A 24,081-nucleotide genomic window follows, 5' to 3' on the forward strand; every position below is an offset into this window, starting at 1 on the left:
CATAGTCCTGCCATGGAAAGCCTCCACTTTCACCCGATGTCAACCTTGAAGTAGGAACCAGAACATATTCAGATCTCCTCAAAAGAAAATCCATCCATCAAATATTTATAGGTGATGCAGATTCTGCTGAAGATTTTGTAAGGGAGCCAGGGGAGGATTTCACAAACCACAGTGAATAGCACACACCTTTATTAATGCCCTCCTCCAATTTGTCCTCCTTCTCTTGTCCCATAGGGGGAGTAACAAAGATTCATCATTTTCCCCTAGATGATCCAACTTTCAAATCTTCCTCTGTGCACCACTACTATTCTCTCTCTTCTTTACTGCATTAGACCTAACCTGAACTATTGGCTTGAAAATGACTGCCTCTTAGCCAATACGTAACACCAGGCAGTCCCAGAAATAACGGCTATTTAGAGATAAAAGTTGTGCTCTATGAACAGATTGGGTATGGCTGAGTACTAGAAGGGGAGTGGGAAGGGCAACACGGGCAGCACTAATTCTTAGGTGAGAAAATGCACATCAGCTTAAAGTAGAGTCATATTCAGGACATTTGGGGGTTTCAGCATGGCATGAAGAAGAAAGTGAAAACAAAGAGAAGTCGAAAGAAAATGAAAAACCCCCACGATGTAACAATTGGCTTTGTTAAATTATCATCCATTTGTTTAATCTTTGTCTGAATAAGACAGTGCAATAAACACACACAAACTAACCACAAAACTAATAAGTTAATTCAACAAATATTTTTTTAATTGTTTAGTGTGTGCCAAGCAGTGTTCAAGATAATTAGACTATATCAGAGGACAGAAGAAAGACTTGTCCCTGGGAAGCTTACATTTTAGTCAGGGAGCCAGACTTAATGAAAACATAATAAATAAACTATCCAGTGTGTGGGAAGATGATGATTGCTATGGGAAAGAAAAGGTACAATAGGGAAAGGGGATTAGGATTCTTGGGACTTGGTTGGGGATAATTTGTAGTATTAACTAAGGAGGCCAGGGCAAGCCTCATTGTGAAAGTAAAATTTAAGCGCAGACTTAAAGGAAGTGAGAGAGTTAGCTAAGCAAGTATCAGGAAGAAGAACATTCCAGGCAGAAAGCAAAGGTCACAGGGCTGGGTGTGCCTGACGCCGTCAAGAAAGAACAGGGAGGCCAGTGGTGGCGGTGGTAGGGTTAGAGCATGTAAAACGTGGTGGGATATAATAAGGGTTTTGGCATTATTCTGAATGAAATGAGGAAGCCACGGAGTAGTTATGAGATGAGGCGTTACATGAACTCACAGATTTTAAGAGAATCACTCCGGCTGCTATGGTAAGGAAATACTGCCTAGGCGCAAGAAGAGAAGCCGAGAATTAGGAAGTATTAAAGTCATTCAGCTGAGAGAGGACTGTGGCTTTGAGCAGGATGGTGACAGTAGAGGTAGGGAGATGGGGTGAGATTCTAGACATATTTTAAAGAGAAAGAGAGGAGCCAAAGGTGACTTCAAGGTTTGGGGCTTGCACAATCAAAGAGACAGAGTGAAGCAATTGACCATAGTTACTAAAAATGCCTAACTCTTAATGCAACACTACTGGGGAACAAAAATTTGTATTTGCTACAATATAATTTGGAATCTCTTGAATACTGCCTTCCCTAAACAATTACCTCATTGGTCAAAAGTCAGCTTCACAACTGTATATTAAGTTTTGAATAAACTCTATTTACTAGATAGCCAATTGTTATAGACATAATTTGTTTTATTCTTCTAGCAGTAGAAAAGGAAACCGACCTCTCTAGCATCTCTTATGCAATCTTTTTGCAATTCCTAAAATTGCAGTAGGTTGACTTTCTAGTTGTTGTTCATTTAAAAAATAACAAGGGCCGCTAGCATTTACTGAGCACTTATTATTCACCAGGTCACGTGCTCCATTGTTTTACATACATTGGCCTCATAGCACCCCTCTGAGGCTGGAATTGCTATCTTCATTTTAGACACAAAGAGGTTCAGAAAATGTTGAAATATTTTGCCTGGGCTAGTAAGTAGCAGAGCCAGGATTCTAACCTGAGTCTAAGCCTATAGCTTTTAAGAACTGTACAAATTGTCTCTCTACTTGACTGCTAAGGAGGGAGGGACCAGGGAAGGGATATAGAATTTCAGCACTTTTTGTCCCTAAGAATTATTGAAGCTTTAGGTTTCCCTCTGTCTTAGTCTATTTGGGCTGCTATAACACAATACCAAAGATTGGGTGGCTTATAAACAACATACATCTACTTCTCACAATTCTAGAGCCTGGGAAGTCCCACTATTTGGTGTCTGGTAAGAACCCAATTCCTAGTTCATGGCCGGTCATCTTCTCACCGTAACCTCCCATGATGGAAGGGGCACGGGAGTTCTGTGGGGCCTCTCTCATGAAGGCACTCATCCCATTCCATCTCCCCTCTCAAGACCTAATCACATATGACTTTGGCGGGGGGGGGGGTAATATTCAATCTATAGCAGCCTCTTCTGTGACTGATTAGTATAGTTTTAAATGTGCCTATGTTTTAATTGAGTTTCATTGGTCACATTCTAAGCCTTAGTTTCCCCATCTTTAAGACAGGAAGCTAGACTGGTGATTTCTAGGTCTTTAAAAATTTCAACTCTTGGGGGATGCCTGGGTGGCTCAGTTGGTTAAGCAGCTGCCTTTGGCTCAGGTCATGATCCCAGCGTCCTGGGATCGAGTCCCACATCAGGCTCCTTGCTTGGCGGGGAGCCTGCTTCTCCCTCTGCCTCTGCCTGTGCTCGCTCTCTCTCTCTCCCTCTCTCTCTCTGACAAATAAATAAATAAAATCTTTTAAAAAAAAATTTCAACTCTTGGGATTCTTGGGTGGCTCAGTTGCTTGGGTGTCTTCCTTTGGCTCAGGTCCATGATCCCAGGGTCCTGGGATGACACCTGCATGGGACTCCTTGCTCAGTGGGGAGCCTGCTTCTCCCTCCACCTGCTGCTGCCCCTGTTTGTGTTCTCTTTCTCTCTCTAATAAATAGGTAAAATCTTTAAAAAAAAACAATTCAACTCTCTCAAGGTACATACCCTATCACTATCAGGTATTCATTGTAGAAGTTCTCAATGAGGTAGAAGTAAGAGAGCCTGGGTGGCTCAGTAGGTTTAAGCTTCTGACTCTTGGCTCCAGCTCAGGCCATGATCTCAGAATCATGAGATGGAGCCTGGCAAGAACTCTGTACTCAGTGAGGAGTCTGCCTGAGATTCTCAAGATTCTCTTTTACCCTCTGCCCCCCCCCCATTCTGCCCCCCCCAAGCCCGAATATTCTCTCTCTCTCAAAAATATAAATAAATATTTAAAAAGAGAGAGAGAGTGTGAATGAGTGCCTGGGAATTTGACAGAACTTGGCCCTAAAGATTCTGATAGTAGTTCCTCTAGATCCATTAGAGCAGTGGTTTTTCTTTTCTTTTTTTTTAAGATTTTATTTATTTATTTGACAGACAGAAATCACAAGTAGGCAGAGAGATGGGGCGGCGGGGGGGGGAGGTAAGCAGGCTCCCTGCTGAGCAGAGAGCCCAATGCAGGACTCATCTCAGGACCCTGGGATCATGACTCAAGCCGAAGGCAGAGGCTTTAACCCACTGACCCACCCAGGCGCCACAGATCAGCGGTTTTCAGATTGTGTTCCTAGAGGAACACTGGATGAAAATGCCTGGGCTTTCCCAGCCTTTCAGTATCAGCCCATTTTCAACCACAGCAGGTCCACTCTGATCTGTTTTATAGAGTTGGATTACATATAAGGTTTCAAAGAAAACAAAACCCTATCAGTCTACTTTGAATAATATGAAAACTGCCATTCTAATTAAGTGCTCCTTATACTTTAATGTGTATATGAATCACCCATGGGGAGTTCTAAAAATGCCGATTCTTATTTAGTGAGTCTGGGTTAAGGCCTGGGATTCTGCATTTCTAATAAAGTCCTGGTGATGCCAAAGCTGCTGAGCATGCTCGGATTACACTTTGAATATAGCAAGCACTAGAATGATCTCTAGAGCTTTAAAAACTCTAATCGTTTTTCTACTCAAATGAAAAGTCTTTCTTTGGAATTTTCCTCAGAACAATCTTAGCTTAGGTTACCAAAATTGTAAATTCTAGATTTCGTCTCCTCTTACTCCCCAGGTCTTTGTCTTCCTTTGTCTTTTCAACTGTCTGTCTCATCCTCTCAATGCCTCTCTTTTCTTCCTCTTCTGAAAAGTAGATACTGAACCTTTCGGACATGCATTTAAAAATCTTTCTACACACCATGAATGTTGCGCCTCAGCCAGTTCCTCTCAGCAAGAGCTAACTATGGAGGGTCTGTGAAATTTGCCACAAGTGAGTTATTTAAAGGTAGTTATGGTGACACTTTCTTCTAGATTTAGCAACTTAATGAACTTCTCCAGATTAAGGAGTAACTGTCTTGCACTCTTCCACCCTTTGTGTGAAAAATTTAGCACATACTTGAGACTGATTATTTTCTTTCCTGTGTTAGAGCCTTCAAACATTTCCTTTCTCAAAATACTTCCTCAGCTGCCTTTCCCCCACATTATCCTTTTTCTGCAAAGAGGGAGAAGGGTTTATCCACTTCTCAAAGCTTTGATACCCAGCACTGTCTCCTCCTGAGCCTCTATACAGCCCTATGTCTCCACATCCAACTATCCAACCCAGGGGTCAGCAATTTTCTTCTGCAAAGGTCTAGATAGTAAATATTTTCAGCTTTGTGGTCCATAGGTTCTCTGTTGCAACTACTCAACTCTTTCTTGTGACGTCAAACCAGCCAAAGACAACACGTAAATAAATGTGTGTGGCTGTGTTCCATTAAAACTTTATTTACAAAAGCAGGAGCCAGGCCAGATTTGCCAACTCCCCTCCCACCCCTCAAGGCCATAAGTTTGCTGACCCCTGATCTACATGCATGTTGAAACTGGACTAGTCAGATTGTACAGCTCCTGGGAATTTGGAACTGGCACTGGGAAATGGAGTTAAGTAATAAATGTGGGTTGCTTAGCAGGAAAGTTGGGCAAACTGGGTGGAGACCAGAAGTAGAGAGCAGGGGCCGCTATTTGGGACTGCCATAGTAGCATGCAAGCACACAAGTTAGCAGAGGAGCCCATCTGCAGAGGAAATGAAGCAGACATACAAAGAAAAGCTCAGATTAGAGACTGGAAGTTGAGAGAGAGAAAGGGGGAAGGAGGGTTCTTGTAATGTTGGCTTTGCTTTCCACAGTTTTGTCTCACAAAATCCCTGCCTATTTTTATATTCGTTCCTCCTTTACTTTAGCCAGCTGGTGCGAATTTCTGTTTCTTGCAACCAGATAACCCCTAACTCGAGCAACCTTTTATACACCAGACATTCTAAATGACTGACAGTTCTCTGACTTGAACAGTTAGGCTCTCACATAGCTGAGGCTTTGCTAGGTGTAGTTCCACTCCTCACCCCCACCCACATTGCCACTTCTCCTCCATACTCTTTTCTTTCTGCAAACTTTGCTCAGACATTATCTCCTATGGCTGAATTAGGACTTGGTTCCCACAGCTCCTTATGTAAAGCTTTATCATTGCACTCATAATGCCACATTATATTTTCTGATTTGCTTCTCTGTAGTTATAACTACAACTTTTATCCCTGTGCTGTGTACAGGGCCTGGTACATAGTAAGAACTTAACACAGAGGTAAAGCTACCCAGTGGTAAATAAATCTGTAAATTAAGTATAGGTTCTAACCACCCTGAAGGCTCCAGATCCTCAGCTGTCCCTTCCAGCTTCATGAGCCAAAACAGAAATAATATAAACTGATAAATTTATTCATATGTAAAGGATTATAGAAAAGTAGTCAATATGTCTTTATAATCGACTTTGCTAATTGTTGTTCAAACCTATGTTCTCAGTGAATATTTTGTCTGTCTATTTTATCAGTAGCAGAATATGTTAACATCTCATGCTAAAATGTTGATCTTTTTACATTTGCTTTCAGTTTTGTAAAGTTTTTGTGCCATCATTTTCCAGCTTCAGACTATTCTATTAAAAAGTCAGTTCTAAATCTATTGTTTCTTTAAAGATAAGCTCTTATTTTCCCTAGTTCTTCTTTAGATTTTTCTCTTCGTCTTTGGATTTTATCATTTTTTTCATGATGTATCTACATGCCAACTGTATCCTGCTGGTGATTCATTAATTCAAATATTATTTCTGCCCAATACTATTTTTTCTTTCCTTCCAGAATTCCAACTACATGCATATTAAGTTTTATAACTATATCTTCTATGTGTTTTCCCGGTTTTGTGTATTTTCCATCCTTTTTCTTATGCCTCATTCTGCATAGTTTCTTCTCAACTATCTTCTAGTTCACAAACTCTATCTTTATCTGTGTCTAATATGCTGTTATACCCACCACTGAGTTCTTATCTTCAGCTAGTGAATTTTTGGGTCTAAAATTTTCATCTGATTCTTTTTTTCAGGTTTCTAGTTATCCATCTAAATTTTTATTCTTATGTTTTATTTACTTATACATAGAAAGTATTGTTATTTTAAAATCTGTGTCTGATAATTTCACTATCTGAATCCCTTTTGTTCAGTTTTTGTTGTTGTTTCTGTTGGTTTTTTTGTTTGTTTGTTTCTTTGTGTGACTGATTATTTTTCATTGTGTACTAGACATAGTTTTTGTAAAATGGTACAAAGGATTTGAGGCCTAAAATGATAATACTTTACTCCAGAGAAAATTTCAGTTTGCTTCTGCCAAGGGCTTCGGGGCATTAGCTTAAAGGAATTACTCTAATCCAATCTCAGGGGTGAGATGATTTGAAATGGAGATGTCTCCCTTTACTTCTAGGATATAACCACTTGTATTCCTTATCCAAAGCAAGGGGGCTTCAACCCAGTCATCCTCCTTCCCCCTTTGCATACCTTGAACTCTAATCACTATCCCCCATTCCTGTTCATACTCTCAACAACCTTCTGTGGAATATATAAGTGGATTTACTGGGCCTCCATCAACCCTCAGGTCATGGACAATAATTTCTATCTAACATATTCAAGCTGATATTTTTTATATTTTGCTAAGTTTTTCCAGTGTCCTTAGTAAGACACTAGTCCTAGTAAGTGTCCTTAGTAAGAAACTAGTGAGACACTAAGTCCTAAGTAATTTGGTCCAAATTACTGCCAATAACAGGGTCTATAGAAATGTAGGTTCTGGGGTACCTGGGTGGTTCAGTTGGTTAAGTGTCTACCTTCAGCTCAGGTTTACGATCCCAAAGTTCTGGGGTCGAGCCCTGAGTCAGGCTCCCTGCTCAGCAGGGAGTCTGCTTCTCCCTCTCCCTCTGTCTCTCCCCCTGGCTTGTGCTCTCTCTCGCTCACTCTCTCTCAAATAAATAAACTAAATCTTTATAAATAAATAAGATTTTAAAAAAGAGAAATGTAGGTACTATCAAATACAGGTAGTTGCACTTAGGAAGTACATTGAAAAAGAACCTCAAAGGAAAAAAAAATAGACCTTCATTAACAATTCCATCTTTTTAGCCCAAGTGGCAGACCAGTACTTAGGACTGTTGTATCCTAGTCCTGGCAGCTTGTAGTTTGAGAAAAGTTACTACTTTTATCAACAAATATCACTGTTATATATTATATATTATATACATAATATATTATATGTCACCTCTGTCCCAGAAACTGTTCCAAGAAATTAGACTATAAGAATGAACAAGATATGGTCATTGACTTCAAAGGGCTTAAAGCCTACAATTGTTATCGGTAAAATCATCACCAAGTCATGATTAAAGAGTCTTTGTTAAATATATGTAATACGATGATAAATACATTTAAAATGTAAACATGCACATTCGAGTTTATATCATATTTCAGCCTAAATATGAGGGCATTTCAAACAATATATTTTCTAATGCATTTGTCTTCCAGGGAGGTTTATTACTGAATATGTTCCTTTAAACTATTTTGGAGAACGAAGAATACAAACTTCGCAAGATATCTTAAATGCCAGGATCCTCTTTTTCCAAAAGAGTTAAACTATGGCTTCATAGCCTTTTTACTCTTGTAAACTCTTGGGAAAAGCTACTCACTCTGAATCATCATTAGTTTTAATCAGAGCTTTTCCTTGATAGGTGTCCAAATTCCTCTAAAATAGCCTTTAAGTATACAAGTGTCCCTGGACTCTAAACTTAAAGTGTAACAGATTTCCTAAGGGACCTGAGCTTTACCCACAGAGATTATTTAAATGTTCCCAGCCTCTCTACTGAATTAGTTGAGAGGACCAGCAGAGAGATCTTAGTGGATGCCAGTGCAGTACATTCATTATTTGACCTTGAACAAGTTACTTAACTGTTCTGGATTTGTTTTTGCAACCATGATAAACCAGGCTCCTAGATGACATATCTTTAAAGTACATATTAATTCCAGATCTCAAATTCTGTGATTCTCCTAGAGTTGAGGAGGACTGTTTGGTCACCTGAGTTTAAAGTTGATTAGAGGGGCACCTGGGTGGCTCGGTGGGTTAAAGCCTCTGCTTTCAGCTCAGGTCATGATCCCGGGGTCCTGGGATAGAGCCCCACGTCGGGCTCTCTGCTTGGCAGGAAGCCTCCTTCCCTTCCTCTCTCCCTGCCTGCCTCTCTGCCTACTTGTGATCTTTGTCCAAAAAAAAAAAAAAAAAAAAATTGATTAGAAGGAAAAATATAAACTGAAGTTCAATATATCAAATAAGATGCTATTACAATAATCTGTAAGGAGATGAAGACCTATATTATATTAGGGATCACCATGGGCAGCAGAGATAAAACAAAGGACTAAGTTATGAGAAGGCCATGGCTCACCAGAAGCTACCTCCTCTCAATCTTCCCTTCATTCCTCTGCTCCCTTTCTACTACCTTCTCCCTCCAGGAACTTCCTTCAGTTTGTCCACACGAGGAGGCAACAGTGATTACTCTAATGGGAAAAAATGAAGCAACTCTTGCTTTAACTGAAGCTGACTGTATATTTACCTTGTGGCCTCTTACTCTAAATACAGTTATGAGGGCTTTCAGGACAGTGTAATGAGAACCAAATGGAACTGGCAGGTGATTTTGGACAAATCATACAGACACAGCATTCTCCTCTGTGGAATGAGGACTGAACACTTCCATTTTTTATTGTATACATTCTGATGCCTGTAATTCTTCTGTGTCTCTGTCATCCCCACAGCTTGACTTGTTTTATTATCAGTAGGAAGGTTGTTTCATAATCAGCTCACTTTATACTCACAGCCTGGCACATAGTGAATATTCAGTTAACATTCATTACTCAGGAAGAATGTGAACCTCCCATGCATCAGTCACTATGCAGGTCTCTTTACCTTTTCTTTCAATCCATTCAGCACATTTGTGAGATAGGTATGACTACTCTAGTTTTTGAAGATGTGGATATAGATATTCAGAAATCTCGTAATCAGAATCATAATCTTAGTAAGACGGAGCCTTAGTTCTGCCACTTACCTTATATTTGTCAGGTTATTTTTCTAAGCCTTGGCTTCCTTATCTGTAAAGTGGGAATTTTTAAGAGTTAGGATAGGGTTTGCAGATTTAGTAAAAAACAAAACAAACCACCAGAAGTGTATCCCCAAATGGAACATTCTCTTGTTAAAAAATATGATTCTGTATTTATCTGAAATTCCGATTTAATGGGACACTCCTGTGTTTTATCTGGCAACGCTATCTTAGCATTATGGTTATTACAACGCATGTCAAAAATTTAGCTCAGTCCCTAGCACTTGGTGAGGGCTCAATAAATGCAATGCTTACTAAATTTTGGATCTGATTCCAAAGTCCTTTTTTTTTTCCACCACAAACACGCTGAGCTCAGTTTTCACTTAAAATTTCAGTCAAGCGAGTGTAATAACTACTTTTATATCATATTAATGTTTTACCGTTCCTACAGCGCTTTCAAAGCCTGGCCAATGGCGGAAAGCTCTTGGGGAAGCCCCCAGAAGCTCCGGCTGTTGGAGGTCTTCAGGGTAGTCCCAGCACCAGGCTCTCCCGGCCGACAGACCCGGGAGGCCACCCTAGCCCCGCCTCCGCACCATATCGACCACTCAGGGGCCGTGCCGCGCCCCGCCGTCCTCCTATAGGTCCTTCCGGACAGGCGAGGCCTTTCCATTTTTCCCGCCTTCCCAGCCCCTCCTCAGCCCGAAAGCGGCACTGGCCCACAACGTCTCCTCCCTGCTTTCCGTACGAACCCCGCCCTTCCGGACACTGCATCACCCTTCCTTCCCACCAGCAGTTCAGAGCCGCAGGCGAGGTCCCGGGCCGGCCCTTAGGTAGGAGGTGGGAGGGGACACCGAGGGGCGGGCCGAGCCCCCTCCGGAGGGGTCGCTAGAGGCGGGGACCAGAGGGAGGGGCGGGGCTAATCCCCTGGGCGCCGCGTTGCCATGGCATCGGGGGGAGGGTGCAGGGAGGGGGAGGAAGCGAGCGGGAGGGGGATGTGGTGCTGCCGCGGCCGCCACCGCAGCTGCCGCTGCCTGCTCTTTGCCGCGTCTTCCCGGAGGCGGCTGCTGGAAGCCGTCGGGAGCAGCTGCGCTGCTCTGCCATATTGTGTCTTCCCCTGCCCGTCCCTTGCCTCCCCGCTGCGGCGGCCGAGCAGACGGTGAGTCCCGTGCGGAGTGGCGCCCTCCTGGGCTGGCGCCGCCGGGCGGCTGCGCTGCCAGCCCCGGCCCGCCGCGCAGTTCCCGGGCGCAGAGGCAGCGCGTGCGGTCGGCGCCCGGCGTGGGGCGCGGAGGCGGCTGTCCCGTGACGCGCCCGGACATTTTTGTCCTGTGAGGAATTGGCGCCGGCATGGGGGTCTCCCCTGCGCTTGGCTTGGGTCCTGCGTGGGCTCCCGGGGGTGTCGAACTAAGGGGAGCGCGGCCCCGTGAGGAGTTAGGAGTTTTTCGTGAGAGGTAATGACTGCCCCGGAGCGGGTGCCGCGCGGCGGGATCCCTGGCGAGGGGTGCCCGCTCTCCGGCAAGGCTCGGAGGTGGCCCTGAGGACGCTTCGGGCTCCACTCAGGGCGAATCTGCTGTTAGAGGAAGTGCCTGAAGCCCCTTGGGAGTGTGTGCAGCACCCCCTCCCCCGCCTCCAAGTGGAGCGAGACGTGCCGGGCGTGAAGTCCTGGTCCGGCCCCAGGCGGCCTGGCTGGGCCGGGCCAAGTAGTGCCCGGGGAGGCGCCCGCCGCTGCCTGGAGTGAACTTGTTAAGCCCCGGAGCTGCCGGGCGTTGGGGGTACAGGGGCGGGTCCCGGATGTGGGGGTGGCCGACCCCGGCACTCTCTGGCCCCTCCTCCAGCGGGCGCGCTGGGGGCCTCGCCGGGTGGCTGTCTTAGTGGGGTGCGAGTTAGGGTTTTTCTGCGCGGCAATATGGACACTTCCTGTTCGCCAACTCTCTTGGGCCCGTGGTTACTTCTGCCCTTCTGTCTTGTGTCTGGGAGGGTGAGAGGTCTTAGGCGAGGCCCTCCGCGTGCTGGGTTTGCCCCACCGCAGCAGCAGCAGCAGCAGTAGCGAGTCTGAAACCCGGGAGGACGGTGGGAGTCAGGAGAAAGCGGGCCCCAGTGCATAACCCTCCATCCTCCAGTGTTACTCAACTCCACCTTTTACCCCTTTGCAAAATGCTTCTGTTCCCATCTTAGCTCGCGGGAGTGAGCTTAGCGAATTCAGTGGGGTGCACACTCGGGATCTTCTTGGACCTGATTTTTTATTTAAAGTCTCTTTAAAGCAGCCCCTGTACTTCGTTTTCATCTTACAGAAAAAAAAGTCTTATCATGCAAAGAAACGGCATGGTCTTTCTTCTACCCCAGCTCCGCGGTGGAGGGAGGAGGAAGGTTATTTGTTTCCAGGTTAGTTTGTGCTGTTTCTCCTGTCTTCTGATTGTGACAGCCACGTGGCCGGCTGAGTGTAATAGAGTGCCCTAGCGCCACTAGGTGTGAGGCTTCACTGGTACCCGGGGCTTTGCAATCGTGCTGTAGCCTCAAATCCACATTTATTTTGGTGTTTTCTGAGATGAGGAAGTGGAAAAAGCTGAACTGTTTATGTCTATCTCTGTTCCATCCGAATTTTAAGACTTACCTGTTACCTTGCAGTCCTTCTAAGGGTATATATTGACGTGGTTTTTTGCCTTCCTATGCTGTTTTGATGATTCATCTCTAAAATCTCAGCAGTATTAGGTACCATTAAGAGGTGGTGGGGCAATAGAGTAGAACATTATGGAGTTCCCCAACTCTGGAAAAAAAGTCGTTTGTATTTCAAAAGCGTTAGTGAGAGGTTCTAATGCAATAAGAAATAATCATGTTGTGGGATATTTCTTTTTGAGTTTTATAAAAGACTTATTTTTTTCTTCTTACATACAAATTCTGACCTGAAAAAATATATTATTAGTGAAAATACTTGTTTAGGGATGAAATAAATACCCGTTTGATTTGTATGTGAGCGCTTTAAGCTTTTGGGGGGAAAGTTTTAATAGTTAATATGAATGTTAATATGAACATATTTTAAGGAATGACATTTAATTTTAAAATAGAGGGTCAAAGGGTTGAAGATGGAAAAAATCCAAACTTTTGGAGAGTTGGCAAATTTTAGAATTTAGGTGTAATCCCTGGACACTAATGCATCATGTTTCATTTTGTAAAAGCTTTGGTGGATTTGAATTATTTCTGTAACATATGTTTTTATTTGAATCAATTTTACTTGAAGGGTGCTAAGCCACAGGAAACATTTAGAATGTGTAAAAGAATTATGTACAGAAGTTACAGCAGCACCCTTTATTAGAATTTAATTATGCCATAACAGTGATTCTCAATCAATGAAGTTAATAAAAGGTTAGAGAGGCTTCAGAGCAGAAAAGATAACGTGATTGAGAAATTAGTATATGTGTTGACCACTGAGAGGAATGCTTAGTTGAGAAAGAAAAGTAAATGAGGTGATGAAATACTTATATAAAGCAGGAAGCACTGAAAACATATGCTGTCTGACACATTATTAGTTATGGGCTTCAACTATTGAATGAAACTTTAAAAAGTGCTATCCCAACAGGACTTAACTCTTGTTCTTATGGTAGCTTAGCTACTCATAGTATGTATGTTGTGTGTTGCTTTTAGATTGTTGTCATTTTGGTAACTGGGTTTTGCACAAATGCAAAAAGTCCTCCCGAAATAAAGCTTCAGTGGCCCAATGCTTTTCTCATTTCTTAGGGAAAAAACAGAGGTCTATGATATGATCCCTATTCTTCAGTTGAAGAGACCAGACTAACACCAATGAAAATAAGAATTTATATTGTGAGAGGATATAGTTAGGAGTTAAATTTTATAATGCAGGCAGGTACTGTAAGGCTTAAAAGGAGAAGGAACCTAAAGGGTTTTGATTGGGGAGGCTTCTTCAAGAAATAAGGCTCTTGCTTTCTAAAGTCTAACCTATGTCATTCCACTCTTATGTCAAGCATGAATTGTATCACCCTTTATATCAAACATGAATGCCATATTTCTTCTCAGGACTTTCCCAACTTTGGTCCCTGTCTTCTCCTATCTTATTTTCCAGTAACTTTCAGGAACTGTTCTTTAATTACTACTTCAGTGTTATAAAAGAGTTTTACTTCTTCTTACCTTTGCTGGTGTAACATTTTTCTGTTGGAAATGTACCTGCACACATCCTCTTAACCATGCAAGAAATACTTGATCTTGAGTCTTGGCTGCCCTTAGAGCCTTAGAATCACAGAAATACAGACCTGCTTTCACTTCTCCAACTGAAAATTCTTTACCTTCTCAAATTGCATATAATTCTTTTGGCTGTAGCATTCTATACTGCCTTGTTTTCACTTAATGAATACTTTTTGAGCCCTTACATGTGGCAGGCACTGTTATAGGAACTGAAGTTACAGCTTTGAATGAGAAAAATTCCTGTGTTCTTTGTTAGTCATCTTTTTAGGTTTTATCACCCCCAAGGAGATTATAAAGTCTTTGACCACCCAGAAGAATCTTGTTTTCTTGTGTATATGTGATACGCTTAGTGACTATTGAATTATTTTCTGAATAAAGGAAAGGCTTATGGTATGACATAGAGAGATGGATGAAAGGATCTTTACAAGTGAAGGTACAAAAAAGCATAAGCAATTATGGATGGCCCTGAAAGTATCACTTCTGAATTTAAATACGGTTTAGTTAAAAGAAAGTGTTTGAGCCTGGGTTTATGATAAAATCCTTATTTGAGGAAGATTCGTTTGATAGCAGTGTGTACTACTGATTATAAACTGTGGGGATGGAGAGGCATAACTTTGAGAGGGAGGTTTGGAAGAGGAGCATTATCAAGAAGATGAGTTTAGTTAGTTGAGTGTAAGGTGAATGGGAGATAGCAAGGGGGAAATGACCTTAAAGTGACTAAAGATTAGAGATGTGGGATAGTCCATTCAATACAGAATGACAGCTAATGTTATGAATTTTTGTCACAGAGTAAAATGAAATGTTGAGGACCAAGAATGATACTTTGGGAAACTAGAATTCAGAGGGCATTTGCTTTGGCCATATGTAACTTCGTAATTAATACTATAGACTTATACGATGCCTACAGTGTGTTTTATTAATAACTTTATTTCCACTATAGGAGAATGCTGTCTTTATCTTACCACAAACATAAAGGGACTAAAAGAATGTTTATCATCATTTACTTCCAAGGGATTTTGATTCATTCCTTATTTTCCTTACTCTGTTTTTATTTAAATAAACTTTCTTAGATTAGTTTTTTACATTTACATTTACAGAAAATTTGCAGGACAGTACACATGAGTATACCTTACTCAGTTTCCATTTCATTTTTGTTAACTTCTTATATTACTATGGTACATTTGTTATAACTAAGGAAACAAAACTGCTGCATTTCTAATATCTAAACTATATACTTTATTCAGATTTCACTAGGTTTTTCCTAGTATGCTTATTCTGTTCCAGAATTCCATATTCTCAGACTTTTCTTGTTTTTATGACTGACAGTTTTGGGGAGTACTAGTCAGAAATATTAGAGAATGTCCCTCAATTGAGATTTGTCCAGTGTTTTCCTCGTGATTAGACTGGGGTCATGGGGTTTAGGGAGGAAGACAACAGAGGTGAAGTGCCGTTCTCATCACATTACTTCAAGAGTACATACTAACAATATGATAAAATCAATGATAATCTTGATCACTCTTTGAGGTCTTTGCCACATTTCACCCCCACCTTCCCTATTTTATTGTTTTAGAAGCAATTTGCTAAGCATATCCCATCCTCAAGGCCTTAACCTAATTTTGATTAATATATTTTTCCCCCTCAGCCTAATTTTCTTTTCCATAAATAAACATTTAAACTTAGATAGATATTTTTTGAGCATCTACTGCATTTCAGTGCTAAGAATATAATGGTGAGCGGGAGATGTCATTTCTACTTTTCTGGAGTCTGCCTGATAAAAAACATAGAATTTATCCCCTCACTTACATAGGTATTGATTTCACTGTCGGTTATGAAGGTAGTGTTATAATAATGTGTTATTGAGAATATTATCAATAAAACAGTGCTGTTTTATTGGACAATAAAATTTGATTAAAGGCATGTTGAATGAGAATTTCAGTTAATTTTTTTTTACTTTGAATTCTTACTGAAGTTCTTTCTAAAATGTTTTTAATACATTATACCTTTCACACTATATTGTACAGCCCACTGAGCATAATTTATTATTTAAGTTAGAATTTTGACACAGAGCTAATATAGTACTTTTGAGTTTTATTTGTTACCTTGGAGGTGGTGAATTGAGAAAATTGATAAACACATATCCTTGTGGTTTGTTTATCTTAAAAGAGGAAATACAGAAAAAGAAGTGATTTCTTGTAAATATTTTTCTATTCCTTTTGTTTGCCCCCTGCCTTTGTCCAGCTCCTCCATCCTCAAAAGTTCAGTTTGAATGCTACCTCTTATATAGTTATTGAACAACATTTATTAATAATCATAGCAGCAATCAATACCTTTTACTGAGCACCTACTGTAGTCTTATGGAATTATACTATATACATAGTATATAGTATATAGAGTTTATTAATTCCCTATAACAACCCTATAGGAAATATTTTTTCTTATTGATAAAGAAAGATAGTGAAAAGTTATATAAATGCACTGCTGGGTATTTGAATTCAAATCTGTCAGACTTTAAAAATGCATACTCTGGGGTACCTGAGTGGCTCAGTTGGTTGAGCTTTTGGGCTCATGGTTTTGACTTAGGTCATGATCTCAGGGGTCCTGAGATCTAGCCACATGGGCTCCATGCTCCTTGGGGCATCAACTTGAAGATTCTCTCCCTCTGCCTCTCTCTCCCTTCTCTCTCTCTCTCTCTCTTTGTCTTAGGTAAATAAATAAATCTTTGAAAAAATACATATTCTATGTACTGTGACGTGAAGTCTTTAAAAAAGGGTTATTTGCCAGGATGAGACACATCTTGATCTGTCTCCAGGAAGGAGTAGGGAAAAATACAGGGTAGGGAGAGGAAACTAATACTAATTTCCAGGACATTTTCACTCATTTGATGCCAAATTTATAGAATGCCTCATCTAGGAGTGCTACTACTTTATTGTTATAATGAGTTAAGTAACTGGTGTTAACTCCTTGGGACTCAAGGAGGTTAAGTCACTTCTCAGATTGTATAAGCTTATTGGCTGATGGGTCTGTTTGATCTCAAAACCTTGCTCTTTGACTTTTCTGGTACAGGATGCTGCTAAATTTTTCATTTATTTAAACATTTGCTTACTAAATGGTCTGTACGAGAGCATAAAAATGAATATATTGAGTTCTGCCTGCAAGGATTTATAGTCTAGTGCAGTATTTCTTAAGTGGATGATAGAACCAATGTAGTAAACTGTAATCAGCATTTCTTAAAAAAAAAAAAATCGAATAGAAAATTTCAATGTATTGTATACGGTAAGTGTAAAAGTGTAGTTTCATTTTGTATCAGTTATATATGTATATCATGGATCTCTAGGAATGTCATAAACAGCAAATAAGTTCTATAATAGGGTTCTGTATAGGATGCTAAGGAAGCTCGGTGGAAAAGCAAGTAATTCAAGGAGGGCTGGAAGATGACTTTAAGCAGTTGTAACAAATGGGGTAGGGAGCCTTAAATACATCTAAAAGTCTGAAGGAATAAAAGAGCATACTATATTCAGGAACTTGAAGTGGTGTGAAATACTGGCATACAGGAGCCAGATTTTTCCAGGAGCTTGTAGGTTACTGTACCAAAAAATTTAGATTTTACTAGCCCCATGATTTTCTAGAGTCTCATGGTGTTCTTTTGTTAAAGAACAAATACATGTATATATTTGATTGTATCATATAATCCAGAAGCGGTTTTAGCAAAAGACAGTTTGACCAGGGGTGCCTGCGTGGCTGAGTTCTTTAAACGTCTGCCTTTGGCTGAGGTCCTGATCCCAGGAACCTGGAAGAATCCCATATTAGGCTCCCTACTCAGTGAGGTGTCCGCTTCTCTCCTGCTCCTCCCCCAGCTCGTGCTTTCTCTTTTTCTCTGAAAGAAATAAATAAAATCTTGAAAAGAAAAGAAAATTTGACCATATAACATGTATGCAGTATAAAATGGTGCCCATGAATATAATTGTTGATAAAAACAATCACAACCAAAAACTGGTTAAGCAATTTTGAGGTAGCTCTCAAATAAATGTTCCTCTTTTACTTTTCCTTGTGTTTTGTCATCTGTTAGCCATTGCTAGCCAACCAGTGGTAGCAGGTGCTAACGTTTTAAGAGAAACTTTGTAATTGTTCACTTTTCCTTTGAATTAGAAAGACAGTCATTTTTGCAGTTTTGAGGACACTTGGGCCAGCTATTGGGATATTAATGTCAGACCCATTTCTGAAGGCAGAGTTCACAAATTTTGCCTACAGCTGTTTTTTGTTTGGGTTACTTTTGTTATTTGTTTTTGTTTTTGTTTTTCAAATTTTGCATTATTTGCCAACATTTAAATATTGGTACATTTCACATGCAATGACTAGAGTTCTGTCATCTCTGGAAAAATTGAACATTGTAGTAACAATGGTTTCCTGTTCCTACATGGTGGTAATTGGCTAACCCTTATAATAAGAAGTTGCCTTCTTTTTGACAGTTTCCATCATTCTCTATTGTCTTACACCGGACCAGCTTCATGCATTTGTTGCCTACCTTGTCCTTGTAAGGCATTTAAATTGCCTGTGGACTGTACATTGTGAAGAGTTTTTAAAAGGGGATTTGGGTGTTTGAAAGATCATTCTGCCATTACTGGAAAGGATAGATTGGAGGAATATGAGAAGGGTCTGGTTAGAATATTAATGCAATAGGGCAGGTGAAAAGCCCTTTCTTTCTTCTGTACCTGCAGTACTTTGTACCTTTTCTCAAAACACACTCTATATATAGCTTTCTATTATAGGTGTTATTTATTTCTTCAAGTGAAGTGTAAATACCTCATACATAATATGTCCTGGATAAATGTTTGTTGAATTTAATTTTATTTATTTGGAAGACCACCATATTTGTTGCAAAGATGAGCTCTCCAGGCAGTTTTAGAGTATCTCTTAAAAAAAAAAAAAAAAGTTTTATGTATTTTTTATGTATGCAGTTAATTCTAAGAATTAGTCGATATCAGATACTTTTTAAAGTATGTGTTACATGTGAGAAACAGAAGGTAGGTACTCTATATTGAGATAGTAGACTTTTAATTCACCATCCTGTTTGCCTGTAAACATAAGGACAAAACATTGTGAGAAAATTTGTCTCTTGGTTTGCCACGTCATTTTATCAAGTTGGTTTGAAGATTATTCCAAAAGTTTTTTGCACCTGTTTTCCTTTGATACCTAGTAGTTTTAAATTAATTTATCTGTAGTTTTTGGTTTTCTTAAATTCCTTTTTTACCCTTTTTACTGTAAAATAAAATATAGATGTAGAAAACAAATGTGTAGCTTGGTGAATTGTAAGACCAACACCCATGCAACCATCTTCCAGGTTAAGGGATAGAATTTTGCCAGCTACCTTAGAAGCCCTTCCATATCTGCCTCTTTCCCAAACATAACTCCCTTCCCTCAAGAAATAACTGCTATTCCTGACTTTTTTTGAAAGTCACTTAATTTTCTTTTTTGTTTTATTACCAGGTATATATCCCCAGACACTAGAATTAGGCTTGCACACTTCCTTCCTCTTCATTTCTTTTTGACTCTTTTCTTTACACCTTCTGTTTTTCTTAAGGCTTTATCTTGTATGTTTATTTTTTCTTCTACTTTTTAAGTCCTCATTTCTGAAATGATTTTTTCCTTTCATAAATCCAGATTCTTTCCTGAACTCTTGTCAATTTATTTCTGAGTTTTTATTTTGATAAATTTTTTCTTTCAGGTCTTGTATAATTTTTTTAAGTTCATTTTGAAATAGAAGCTCATTTTTATCTCTCCTATGAGCATCCCTTTCTGGCATGCTTTAATTATCTGTAGGATGTTATTGTATCCCACCCCCCCCTTTTAAAAAAAATTTATTACTCTGTGTGTGTGTGTGTGTGTGTGTGTGTGTGTGTGTGTGTTGAGTACATTTAACATGAGACCTATTCTGTTAAAAAATGTTTATGTGTACAATATAATATTGTTAACTGGCACTGTATTGTACAGCAGATCTCTAGAATTTACTCATCTAGCATAATGGAAACTTTATACCTATTGAACAACTCCCATTTCCCCCTGTCTCTTGCTTCTATGAGTTTGACTCTCTTCCTGTTTCTTTTTTCTTATTGTAACTTTGTATGATATTCAGCCCCAACACTTGGACTTGTTTTTTGTATGGAAATAGTTTTCTTGAACTTGTAGGAGGAGACTGAGTTCAGATAGCTCTTCTGACTTCACAGATTTCTCTTTTGTTGTTTTTGTGCACCATTAAAAAAACGGTAGATGGCTTTCTGAAATTTCCTGGCTCTGTTCTACTCTGACACTTCTATTTGGACCTTCTCTTTCCTGTATCTTGTTTGTATAACCTGCTCAATTTTATTTTCATTCCCAGCACTTTCTCTTAAGTGTAGGCTCTATCCTGGAAGACAGCCCCAAGTGCCAGATTCAAGTGACCTAAGGGGACCAGACTGCTCCAGGCCTGTATGCCTTATTGTGAACTGCTTGCACTTATTACGAGAGTGGTTTTAGCTTCTCACAAATTGTCTCTCACTGCTTTCCACTGAATACCTTTTTGGCTGTTTTGTACTCTGTTCTCAAATTCTTCATACGTCTCATTGCCCACCCCCCCCTTCTCTCACTTAGACACCAATAGAAAACAGGTTGGGGGAGGAGTGAGGGGAAAAAAGGTTGACTGTTTGTGGTTTGTTTCAGTCCTTTGTATTATGGGGTTTGTGGTGAGACTGTCAAATAGTTTTGTTGTAAAAGTTACCCATGGGTTTTTGGTTTGCTCGAATTGCTCTCTTATGTAAAGATTCACAGGGAATCAAAAATTTGCTGCCACCATAGCTGCCATTTTCCATAATCCTCTTCCTGATAATTTTAATTTGGGGAGTGGTTATATCTCTTTCCCCCCCTAAAATCTTGGCAAAAAAACTAATTTCTTCTAAAATTATTGCCACTTAATGCTGTCCATTGATTTTATATGTCATAGCACTCTGAAACTTTTATTTGGCCCTGATTATTTCTTCTTAGTTGAGCAAGCATTTAAAAGTCTATTAAAAATCCTTTGGGAAAGTTTGAAAGGGTCATGGGATTATCTTTCAGTTGCAAATACACAAGTGTTAGCTCTTTGACATTTAATGCTTTAGCGCTTTCCAATATTTAAAAGCTAACCTACATTATTTGCACCTAGGGCTATTCTTAAATTATGGAGAAAGAATTGGTTAGTTTTGAGAACTTGTTGATTTTACTTTATATAAGATAGTAATTAAATTCAGAAATAAATAATCGGAAGACTTAATGGGGTAGTTTCTTGATGTTTAGAAAAACAAAGATTTAAATTATTTGTTCAAGGTAAAGATACTTATTTACAGGGGCGCCTGGGTGGCTCAGTGGGTTAAGCTTCTGCCTTAGGCTCAGGTCATGATCTCAAGGTCCTGGGATTGAGCCCCGTATTGGGCTCTCCGCTCAGCGGGAAGCCCCCCCCCCCACCCCGCCTTGTGATCTCTTCTCTCTCTGTCAAATAAATAAATAAAATCTTTTTTTTAAAAGATATTATTTACAAATAGCAGATGCTGCATGTAAGTAAATAATTGCAGTATGGTATATACCCTTCTAGACACAGATTCAAGAGTAGTGTAGGAACCAGCTTTCCCCAAGGAGTGGGGAGGGTCAATTTTTTCGTTATAAAAGAGGTTTACTAATGGTGTATCATTACCTTTAATAAGCTCATTTTCTCTTTGTTTTTTGTTTTGTTTTTAAATATTTTATTTTATTTATTTGACAGAGATCACAAGTAGGCAGAGAGGCAGGCAGAGAGAGAGGAGGAAGTAGGCTCCTTGCTGAGCAGAGAGCTCAAAGGGGCTGGATCCCAGGACCCTGAGATCATGACCTGAGCCAAAGGTAGAGGCTTTAACCCATTGAACCACCCAGGCACCGCTTCTCTTTGTTTTTGTAAACTTTTTCCATTATAGTGCTTCATACAAGTGGTTTTACTGTAGTCTTCCTTTAATTACTACTTCCAAATAGCAGATTTTCAAATGGAATTAAAATAATTAATGCTTAAAAAGTTTTCTGATGCAATATGGGGGGTTGGGGGTAGGAAAAGAAAAAATGAAAGAAGATGGGATCGGGAGGGAGACGAACCATAAAAAATCTCAAAAAACAGACTGAGGATTGCTGGGGGGAGGGGGGACGGGAGAGCGTGGTGGGGATATGGACATTGGGGAGGGTGTGTGCTATGATGAGTGCTGTGAAATGTGTAAACCTGGTGATTCACAGACCTGTACCCCTGGGGATAAAAATACATTATGTGTTTATTTAAAAATTTAAAAATTAAATTTAAAAAAAAGTTAAAAAAAAAGTTTTCTGATACTATTTTCCAAATACTCCTTGCTTAAGTACTCTGCTGAGGGTTGTTATGTCCATTGTTTTCTAGGCTTTTTGTTTTTGTTTTTCATTCTGGAGTAAGTCTTTTTTTAAGGTATAGAACCTTAGTGTTTATAAAGTGTTTTCATTTCTGTTGTTGCTTTGAGCTATTGATACAAATAACCACAGTAAAAAAAAAAAAAAAAAGACATATAAATGCAATTGGAACATAGTAGGAGAGAGAAACATTTCTAAAAGATGTTCAGGTGGTAATTGCATGGAGGAGTTGTCCTTAGGGTTTTGGCTGAATGGTGGTAGGGAAGGTAGACAATCCAGATGTTAGAAAAGCAGGAACAAGAATATAAATAAAGAAATGCACAAGAAGTTTTTGGACAAAATTAGTCAGGTTTGGACTAACTTCAAGTAGAGGAGTGTTAGCTTGATGCTATAGAATTTGAGTCAGATATATTTATGTTCACATGTACTTTTTTTTCAGTCTTTTGTACTTGTGGAGCAATCTAAGCAGGGTAGCAACTAGTGTAGTGGTGAGAAGTGTGAGCTCTAGAGCCATACTCCCTCAGCTTGTATCTCGTTTGTGCCACTTTAGAGTTTGTGGTAATGAGCATACCATTTAATGTTTCTGTATCTGTTTCCATATGTAAAATGGACACTAATAATAGCAATTGCCTGGCAGAGTTGTTGTGAAGATTGAAAGAGTTAATACTGATAAGTCACTAAAAACAATTCCTCGTATCAGTAAGCATTTAGTGAATTTTTTTATATAAGAAACTACTAGCTCTCATTTACATAAATCCATGTGTACATGATTTATATACACACATAAGAAATATGGGTAGGATATATAGGTTTTACCATGTATGTATCTATAAGAAAGCTGGTAATATTTTAATTTCAGTTTTTGATGGCATTTAGATTAGTGTAGAATGAAAATCCAACCATCTCATTTTATAGATGTCCAGGTTATGTGGTAGCAGAGCTAGAACCAAGATCTGACAGACAAAAATTATTTGAGCCGTAAACAAAACAGAAAACCAGCTCTGCCATTGTGCAGCTTTCAGTCAGTTAGGAAAGATAGGTCTTAAGCCATCTCAGGTGTGCTAAATGTTACTAAAAAGTATAGAATATTGGGTGCCTGGGTGGGTCAGTGGGTTAAGCCTCTGCCTTCAGCTCAAGTCATGATCCCAGGGTCCTGGGATCGAGCCCCACATCGGGATCTCTGCTCAACAGAGAGCCTGCTTCCCCCTCTCTCTCTGCCTGCCTCTCTGCTTGCTTGTGATCTCTCTCTCTGTCAAATAAATAAATAAAATATTTTTTTAAAAAGTATAGGATATTATGGAAGGACAGAACTTAGGGCCCTGTCTAGTCTGGGGTGTAGAGAAGATTTCCTTTAAGATTTTACAACTGTGATGTGAGTGATAAATAGCAGCCAGGGCTAGGTGAAATCAAGAGTGTGTCAGGCATAAGATGTAACATTTCTAAAGGCCCTGGAGGAGGAGAAAGCATGGCCTATTCAGACATCTAAAGTGGGGAGAATCAGGGAAAGAGTGGCAAAAGATGTGGCCAGAGAAGTTAGGGGCTAAGTCATGCCGGGTCTCATGTACCATGTAAAGGACTATACATTTGGACCTCAAGGTCCCCTTGCTGGATTAAGAAAGAAAGGGACCTTGTCAGATTTGCATTTTATGAGATTATATTGTAGAGAACAAATTAAGGGAAGATCAGACATAGATGCAGGGAGACTAATTAAAAAGCTATTGTCAGAGCCACTGTATATGTTTGTGCAGCAATTATAATGGGTACCATTCATGTAGACTACTATTATAGGGGTCTAGATGAGCAATATCTACCTCCAAGAAGGAAAGCAGCCATTTTGCTGTCAATATTCTCTGTATTATCAAATGGAACTAACATCCATTTGGTGGCTGATCCTATCTACTGGTAGTGACAACTAGACCTCCTAGCTACATATAGCCACAGTTGATTTGGCTGTTTAGGATTTAGGTTATATTCTGAGTACGTTTATTTAGAAACTTAGTTATTAGGTTAAGTTTTACTTTC

The 24,081-nt window shown here is 39.8% G+C and overlaps 1 protein-coding gene across 1 annotated transcript in view; it reads left to right on the forward strand.

The window, feature by feature from the left end:
• Positions 1-10,429: 10,429 nt before the first annotated feature.
• Positions 10,430-24,081, forward strand: part of FOXN2 (forkhead box N2) — a 64,977-nt gene continuing 51,325 nt past the window's right edge. The window contains exon 1 of the mRNA XM_080813202.1: positions 10,430-10,618. The gene's annotated coding sequence lies outside the window, so the exon portion shown is untranslated. The remainder of the gene's footprint in view (positions 10,619-24,081) is intronic.

Source organism: Martes martes, assembly GCF_963455335.1.
Source record: "Martes martes genome assembly, chromosome: 9".
NCBI lineage: Eukaryota > Metazoa > Chordata > Mammalia > Carnivora > Mustelidae > Martes > Martes martes.